Source organism: Canis lupus, chromosome 29, assembly GCF_048164855.1.
Source record: "Canis lupus baileyi chromosome 29, mCanLup2.hap1, whole genome shotgun sequence".
In the NCBI taxonomy this organism is placed as follows: Eukaryota; Metazoa; Chordata; class Mammalia; order Carnivora; family Canidae; genus Canis; species Canis lupus.
Window position 1 is genome coordinate 31,751,890 of NC_132866.1, and position 9,272 is coordinate 31,761,161.

The window sequence follows — 9,272 nt, forward strand, 5'->3', positions numbered from 1 at the left end:
TAACATGAAAAGAATTCTACAACCCTGCTAAGTAAAACAGTCAAATGTAAATAAAAGTAAATATAAGAGGATATTTCATATATATAAAATGCCTAGAAATGATATGGGAAGATATTAAACAAATTGTTCAAAATAATTAACTCAGTATAATGGGAATTCTAAGGTAGAAAGAGAAACCTCCCACTTTTTACTTAATTAGTGCAATAATCATGCATGCATTGAATCTTTTGGTTTCAAACAAACAAATTAACTCTCTGAAAAAAATAGATTAGAAAAACATTAAGGTTTGAAATCCTTTGTAATGAAAGGAAAAGTTGGACACACAACTACTGAAAGGACAGAAATGATAGGGTCTCAGAAACTCTCAGAAACAGGGATGTAAAATTTTTCAGATCTCTTTCCAACAGTCTCTTCCTTCTCTATACATGTCAGCTTCACTCCATCTCACTGCTATACTTCTGCTGCCTGAGTCTCAAGCTGGGGATGGTGGCTAAGCACTAGAGAAAGCTGCCCCCCTTCAGCTTTATGAAAGATGTCTTCGAACCATCATAGAACCTGTGCATTTACCTGCAGTTTGTCCTAGGCGAAAGAGGAAGTAGTAAGAGAGATAGATTGTCAAACTCAAACTGATGCTCTGACTTCTCTTGCTTCCACAAAATACATTAAGAATATGCAAATGATGCAAGATTCCAGTGTTAGACATACATGGTGAGAACTTTTACACCATCATTAGGGTAACTGACTCTGTCTTCTAGATCACCCATGTCTTTATGTTCATGTACTCTGTAGGCTCATCCTTAAGCATTGTTGAGAAGCTTTCCACAAACAATTTGGGAGCTATGTAACCCTGAATAGGGACTACCAATAGCTGCAGTACTATATCATTTCTTATGAACCTTGGTTAAATCTTAATAACATTTATTTAGATCATTGACATTTTTACAAAATGTTTTTGCCCAGATCAGTCAGTCCCATCAAAATCCATAAGGTAATGTTTCAAAACTGTTGATGTATTAGAATAGACTACCTGCTGGTTTGTTTTATTTCAGTGTCTTAAGAGAATAAAGAATTATTGCTTTCTCAAAGCAATTCAAATGTCAATCAACTGATGAATGGATAAACAACATGGGACATATCCATACAATGGAATATTATTTGGCCATAAAAATGAATGAAGTACTAATACAAGCTACAACTAAAATGAACCTTAAAAACATTATGTGAAGTGAAAGAAGCCAGGCACAAAGGACCACATATTATGATTCCATTGATGTGAAAAGTCTAGACTAGGTAAATCTAGAAAGACAGAAAGTAATTACTAGTTTCCTATGTCTTGGTTGGGGGGGGGGGGCATAAATGGGGAATTCAAGGACAACAGCTAAGTGCTATGGATTTCTTTTCATAATAAAAATGTTCTAAATTGATTTGGGTGCTAGATGCATGATTCTGTGAAGACACTGAAAGCCAAAAAATTGTACTTTAAATGAGTGAATTTTATAGTATGCGAATTATATATCAGTAAACCTGTTTTAAAAATGTATCCAAAAAATAAAAAATAAAAATAAAAATGTATCCATACAACATATATAAAGAACTTACAAAACCCAACACCCAAAAAACAAATAATCCAACTAAAGAATGGGCAGAAGACATGAACAGATATTTCTCCAAAGACGAAATACAGATAGCTGACAGACACATAAAAAGATGTTCAACATCAATCATCATCATGGAAATGCAAATCAAAACTACAATGAGATCACCTCACACCTATCAGAATGGCTAAAATCAACAACACAGGAAAACAAAATGTTAGTGAGGGTGTGGAGAAAAAGAAACCCTCATGCACTGTTGGTGGGAATGCAAACTTGTGCAGCCACTGTGGAAAGCAGTACAGAGGTTCCCCAAAAAGTTAAAAATAGAACTGCCCTATGATCTAGCAATTGCACTACTGGGTATCTATCCAAAGAATACAAGAATGCTAATTCAAAAAGATATACGCATCCCTATTTTTATAGCAGCATTATTTGCAACAGCCAACATGTGGAAGCAGCTCATCAGTCCATTGATTGATGAATGGATAAAGAAGATGTGGTATATATATCCAATGAAATATTACTCAGCCGTAAAAAAAGAATGAAATCTTGCCATTTGCAATGATGACATGGACGGAGCTAGAAAGCATATCGCTAAGTGAAATTAAATCGGTCAGAGAAAGACAAATACCATGTGATTTCACTCATATGTGAAATTTAAGAAACAAAAAAGATCACAGGGAAAAAAAAAGAGGCAAACCAAGGAACAGACTCTTAAATATAGAGAACAAACTGATGGTTACCAGAAGGAAGGTTGGTGGGGGGAATGGGTGAAAGAGATTAAGAATACACTTATTTTGATGAGCACTAAGTAATATACTGAATTTTTGAATCACTATATTGTACACCTGAAACTAATACAATACTGTATGTTAACTACCCTGGAATTAAAATTTAAAAATTTTAATAGAGTGTTTAAACAACAACAACAACAAAACATGTATCCACAAACAATAGGTAAAATTGGCAGAGCTATATTTCAATAAAATTTTATTTATAAAAATAGGTGGCTGGCCCATGAGCCATAGTTTGCTGATCACTCTTCTAAAGTAATAAAATCCCATAACTTTTAGCGAGGTAAAAAGTATTACCTATCCCAGCATCTCTTGTAGAAGCTTGTGTACAACTTTCAGAAATTGTCCTTAAACGGAAGAAGTGTACTACTCTTTATATATCTCCATCCTTCCTTTTCACTAGAAGCCTAGAGCTCTAGCAGCCATCTTGGGCCAGGAAATAACTTTGGAAAATGGAAATCACACACAGTGGGGCAACAAGGTAGCAGAAGCCTGGAATCTGCACCCCATGAATCACCATTCTAACCTCAAGCTAATATCACCAGATTTCTTAAAAGAAAAAAAAATTATGTCAGATAAAAAACATAATAAATGACTTTTATTTTGGTGCTTCCTGTTACTCTGTGCTCACAGTTAAACCTATTTCCTACTATGAAAGACTCAAGGAATAATAAACCAACTCTGCTTCCTAAAGGGATTCAAATAGATACTAGAGACATCCAATATCTAATTGTGTGTGTGTGTGTGTGTGTGTGTGTGTGTGTGTGTGTGTGTTAAAGATTTTAGTTATTTATTCATGAGAGACACAGAGAGAGGCAGAGACATAGGCAGAGGGAGAAGCAGGCTCCATGCAGGGAGCCCAATGAGGCACTCAATCCCGGATCCCAGGATCACACCCTGAGCCAAAGGCAGACACTCAATCGCTGAGCCACCCCTATGTGTGTTTTTTTAAACAGCATTTTATTCCTACATTTGCTCTTAGCCTAAAGGCCAAGAATTGATTATAACACTTCATTCTGATTTTACTGGCCTTTTGATCAAGTGTCTTGCAATTACTTGGGTTCATATCTGTAAGAAAGATACAGCAAGACAATTCTTTGATAAGCCAATGCTTTGTAACTATTTTAAGATTTTATTTATTTGAGAGTGAGAGAGAGAGAGAGAGAGAGCACAAGCAGAGGAAGGGGTAGAGGGAGAGGGAGAAGACTCCCCACTGAGCAGGGATCCCAACCATGGGACTCTATCTCAAGATGCTGGGATCATGACCTGAGCCAAAGGCAGATGCCCAACTGACTGAGACACCCAGACCCCCTCCTTTGTGACTTTTTAAAAAATGTCAAATATCATAAATACAGGTAGGATCATTTAGAACAGTTCCATTGTTTATTAAATCCCTGTTTCACCCAAGTCCTGATTATTGTGTACACAGTCTATTGTGGATTTCTCTATGGGTCCAATAAAGTGAACATTAGCTTGTCATTTCTTCTGCTCTAACAGAACAGAAACACACACACACACACACACCACCACCACCACCACCACCACCACAGGCCTCTCATGGGGCTCAGCTTTACCTTGACATGATTAAGATAATGTCTGAAGAGCTCTAAAAGTGTCATGAATGATCTCTAAATACAAAATAATGTTTACTTTTGTACATAAAAAGATATAGGGCTGCTGAGTCGTGAAGCATATCTTCTCTATAAGGGTGTGAGGCATGAAATAGACCTAATATTTTCATGATCTCCACCCTGAGAAAAGTATTTCTGTATTCCAGAGTTACACTGGTATATATTGAATGTTTTTGTCCCCTTAAAATTCCTATGTTGAAGCCTTCACTCCCAAATGTTATATTTGGAGACAAGGCCTCTGAAAATGTAAGGTTAAATACAGTCACAAGGGTGGGGCCCTGATCCTATAAAATTAGTGCCTTTATAAGAAGAAACAACAAAGATACCTCTGACCCCCTCCTCTCTCCTCACACAGTGACTGAGGAAAGGTCATGTGAGGATACAAGCAAGAAGATGACCACCTGAAGGGAGGAAGAGTTCTCATCAGAAATTGAATTGGCTAGATGCTTGATCTTGGACTTGTAAGAAAATGAAGTTTTGTAGTTCAAACTACTCAGTCTGTGGTATTTTGTTAGGCAGCCAGAGCATACTCTACACACTCCAAAAGGATGGTATGAACCAGACTTGATATTTCAACTTGACTCTTATTCTCATGGATGACTTGGCATTGCCTTCTGACTATTTGCCATGAAATGTCACTCCTGTGACATGTAGAATGACCAACCATCCTGAGTTGTCTGGGATTGAGGGATTCCCGAGACTTAGGAGTTTTTGTGCTAGACCAGGGAGAGCTCCAGGCAAACTTGGACAAGTTGGTCATCATAGATGGTCAACACATTCCATTTCTCCAGTTACTGCTCCTTCTACAGCTCCAAATTTTCCCATAATCCACACCACTTAGACTCTCTCGGTTGGAGTCCCATTTCCCTTTCAGAGAAGCCCTCTTGGACAAGATCAAAAGAGCACTATGCCAGCTGTATGTTTCTCTCATGTGGTACACATTTGGTGCAAGAGAAACACCAACATCATTTGTCCTGACAAACTATGGTAGACAGGGCTGATCCCAATACAGCAATTCTCCTTTACTCCTCTGCTTCAACCTCTTACTGGCCCACTTCTCCTACCCTGGGATTTCTCAGATGTGAATCAGGCACTAGTGTAGTTCTCAAAACCCAAGGGACACACATTAAGCATCCTGAGTAGTGCCATTGAAGCCCCACTCAGTAGACCTAAAGAGGTGTGAGGAAGCATAACAATGGCTTTCTCCAAAAATCTTCCTCATGAAATCACCTCTTTTATAATCTTCTTCTAATCTTTGAAACTGGTGAAAAGCTCCAATAATTGAAAAGCCAGTTTTTGGACTGTGGTTACCAAATATAGGGAGCAAAATTGCCCAAGGGCCCAGATGCTGCACTCTGAAATCTGCCACTCTTGTACCAAGGATCAAGCTTTCCATGGGCTGTTCCAGCCAGTGTCTGAGTGCATGCAGCACAGATAATAACGCAAGCTCCTTCCTAGGAGGACCCTTCTGGTGGCAATTTTGGCTTGAGCGTTCTCAGCAGTCTTGCCAAATCTTCCTTAGACTCTGCAGCAGTTTAGGACTCCTCCACCAACCTCCCCCCACCTCCTTCCCTGCGTTTGACTTCCATCAGTCTGATGCCTCTCCCAGCCTTCCCCAACTCCCTCCCCATTCTCTCCTACAAGTGTTTCCTCTAATAAAATTCTTGCACATTTAATGTCATCTTAATAGCTGCTTTTTAGAGGGCCCAGACTCACATAAAGATATTTCCTTTGAAAATAATGCCTCGTCAGGACTTCACTTGGTGTTTCATAGTTGTATTCTAATGCAGCAGGCAACACTTCCAGTTCAATATCCACTTATGCTACTAATCATAAGATGAATGAATGATGCGGTAAGAGGAAAAACTATAGGATTTTACTTTTCATTTCTTGTTGTTCAATCCACTCCAGGTTTTGTCAAAATATATGTCAAGTTGTATGAGTATAAAGCTGAAATTTTTGGTAAGGTATCATAGTGGGTGCTCAATGTGTGAGTGGGAACATTGTATATGCAAATATGTTTGCGTGGGCAACTGGTCTTGTGCCAGGACTTGGATGAAAGCGCTGCTGCACGCTACCTTGGAATTTCAAACCAACCTCAACCCCAATATCAGCATTCTCCTTTATTCCTTTACATTTTCTTCCTCCCTAATCCCTTCTCATTTTTCTCTTCTTTCTTTTCGCTGTATTTCTTGTAGTGCCACTGCTTGAGAGGTCGCCAAAAGGCAATGCTATAAAGTAGAATACAGATATATAATTGAGGAGGCTTTATTTTGCTTTTATCTGAACCTACTAAATTGCTTAAAGCTGTACTCCAAAGAAGGAAGAATAAAAGTAGCTTTTTATACTTGTTCCCCAGAATTTCAAGTGTCCCAAATCCTTCTCTTTTTTTAGAAGAAAAACTTCCAATTGAAATGTTTTTATATAAAGGTGTGTGAAAGACATCAATACCAATACTGTATTTTGATATTCTGACCAAAAAACAATGCTTCTCCAAGCAAAAGAAATCCTCTCTGTAATTTGTACTCAAGACTGTTACTTGTCAAAATGTGACAACATGTCTTTGTCTTCATTATAATAGCAGGCAAGTAAGAAAGGTTTACTGTGGTCAATTTTTTTTTTTAATTTAAGATTTTACTTATTTATTCATGAGAGAGACAGAGGGAGCAGAGTCACAGGCAGAGGGAGAAGCAGGCTCCCTGCAGAGAGACTCAATCCCAGGGTCCTGGGATCACGTCTGCCAACGGCAGACACTCAACCACTGAGCCATCCAGGTGCCCCTACCCTAGTCAATTTGTTTATTTCCCTATATTAAAAAGAATTGTAGCAGATATGGAATATAAAGAGCAGAGAGACGGGGCAGCCCGGGTGGCTCAGCGGTTTAGCGCCGCCTTCAGCCCAGGGCGTGATCCTGGAGCCCCGGAATTGAGTCCCGCATCGGGCTCCCTGCATGGAGCCTGCTTCTCCCCCTGCCTGTGTCTCTGCCTCTCTCTCTTTCTATCTCTCATGAATAAATAAATAAAATCTTAAAAAAAATAAAACTAAAAAATAAAGAGCAGAGAGAAGAAAATAAAAGAAACAGCTATTCTTCAAATATGATCATTCTTAATTCCTTTGTATTTGTTTAGTGCTTTTTCTATGCATAATTTGTTTTTATAAAAATATTACTTTCCCCATGATGTTTCGCTGGGCTCTGACCTCCCCTGAGGACACGGTGCCCCTGGGACCTCTGACACCCAGGAGTCGGAGAGGTCCCGTTCTGGGGAGATGCTGGGGTGTGTGGCTATTTCCTTACCTGATCGCCTCTGTGTTTAAAAAAAAAATAGAGACCCGAGTGGCTATTCACACTTGATAGATAGAGGGCTGGTTATAGTTAATGCTGACATAAGATTGAATTACTGGTTCTCAGTCATATTCTAAAGGAATGGAAACCAGGAGAAGCAACTGGTTCGGTGGAAAGTCCAAGATCATAGTCGTCCGTCCTTTATTACGGTCAGAGACTGTTTGCCAACGACGACAGACCTCCAGCCGTCAGTCCTGACTTTACAAGCTCCTGGCGGGAGTCAGTTTGCCAGCACCGAGCCGTGCGTGCCGGCTCCCTCGGTTAACCGGTCGAGGGCGGCAAGAACCCTCTATGTGCGGAGTCAAGGCGTAGGAGACCAAGCGAAATCCCAAGACGCTGGCAGTGGAGGTGGGCGAAGCGCACGATTCGGCCTTGCATCCACCGCAAAGACCACGATGGCGGCGGCTGGGCCTACTCCATGGGCAACAAGGCTGAGCTGAAGGCGGGCGGACGCCTCGCAGACGTGGCCGGCCAGGATGCGCCAGGCGTTGGGGCGTTTCTACACGGATGCATTACGGAAGAAATTCATAGCAGAGGCAAACTGAGGGGATCGGGATTAGGCAAACTCCCACACGAGCTGCTACTACTTTTGACCAACCACTTGCCCTGTCCTGGTCTTAATTTCCCCATAATGGAAACGGCATCATTTCTTCCCCCTGGGCCTGTTGTGAAAAGAGGATTTAAACGGCGCGGCAGTGCTGCTATTGGGCACAACTCAGGACACGTAAGCCGCGCTACAGGAGGAGGATGATAAGTAAGACCCCAAACCCCCGCCGCCCCACCGCCAGCCTCTCTACCCAACCCGCTTCCGGAGCCCCTTCACCTCAGCCGAACGCGAATCCCTCCGCGCTCGCGTCACTTCCGGGAGGCTCTGGTCACGAGGCCTCGAAGTACCCGGATGCAACTATCATGGCTGCCATCAGTAAGGTACCGCAATGGAGACCGAGCCAAGAGTTACCCGGAAAGTGCCCAGATATGGAGCTTCAAGGAGGCCTGTCAAAGGGCAAAAGATGAGATTACTGGGCGGCAGGCTGCCCCAAACGTCCTAGGAACTGCGCCTGCGCGCTTCCTGAAGCTAACTGGCCGCCAAGTCTTTCTAGAGGAGTCGCTCCTCTGTGACAGGGTGGGGCCTCGCTCCTTACGTAGGCCTTCCTTTTGTTCCGGGTTTTGGTTTCCGTCACCTCGCTTGGCCCTGGAGTGGCGCGGGCGATGTGGGCGCGGGCCGTGCGGGCGCTGGCCGGGGAGGAAGGGGGGTGGGGGGGCGAGGCTGACACCGAGGTGGGAGCCGTGGGAAATCTGCGGCGGCAGAGGTTTGGGGCGCCCCACCTCCACCGAGTGCAGGCGGCCTCGAGCTCGGCACCCATCGGAGTCTGGCTCCTGGCCTTCTTGGCGACTTGCACCTTGCCGTGGGGCTCCATAATTGGCCATAGGGCTCTTCTGTGCCGCCCTAACCACGCCCCAGCATTAGACTTTGATCCTCGAATAACATCCAAGATGTGTATAGAAGTATGCGATTGGTTTTTGTTTTTTTGTTTTTTTAAATCCCAAACATAAGCATACTAATAATGTTAATTTTAAGCTTCAGAATTCATAGGGAAACTTTACATGTTGAGTATGGGGTTGGTTTTCTGTAAGGTTTAAATTCGGATACCATGTTAGTGCTTGTGAGATTGTTTTTAACAAAAGCATTTTTAAAATAACTGGTATGAGAAAATAGGCTAATATTTAAAATATTCAGAAAATTGTTGCACTTTGTTACTGTGCAGTTGTCATGATGAAATACGAAGACATCAGAATTGTACCTCATAAGACTTTGCGAGAGGCTTCTGCAAATAGAGTAATTCTAAATATAAATTTATTAAGTTCTTTCTGAAGAGTGGTCTATAGGTGTTGTCTTCAGGTGAAACAG

At 41.7% G+C, this 9,272-nt stretch overlaps 1 long non-coding RNA gene and 1 other non-coding gene across 2 annotated transcripts; one reads left to right on the forward strand and one right to left on the reverse strand.

Annotated features, from left to right (window-relative positions):
- Positions 1–6,128: 6,128 nt before the first annotated feature.
- Positions 6,129–8,180, reverse strand: LOC140621083 (uncharacterized). Its single transcript, XR_012020798.1, has 2 exons — positions 7,316–8,180; positions 6,129–6,251 (listed from the first exon to the last, which is right to left on the reverse strand). It is a non-coding gene; the product is annotated as an uncharacterized lncRNA (long non-coding RNA).
- Positions 7,188–7,275, forward strand: LOC140621275 (small nucleolar RNA SNORD88). The gene has a single exon (XR_012021000.1). It is a non-coding gene; the product is annotated as a small nucleolar RNA SNORD88 (small nucleolar RNA).
- Positions 8,181–9,272: the final 1,092 nt, after the last annotated feature.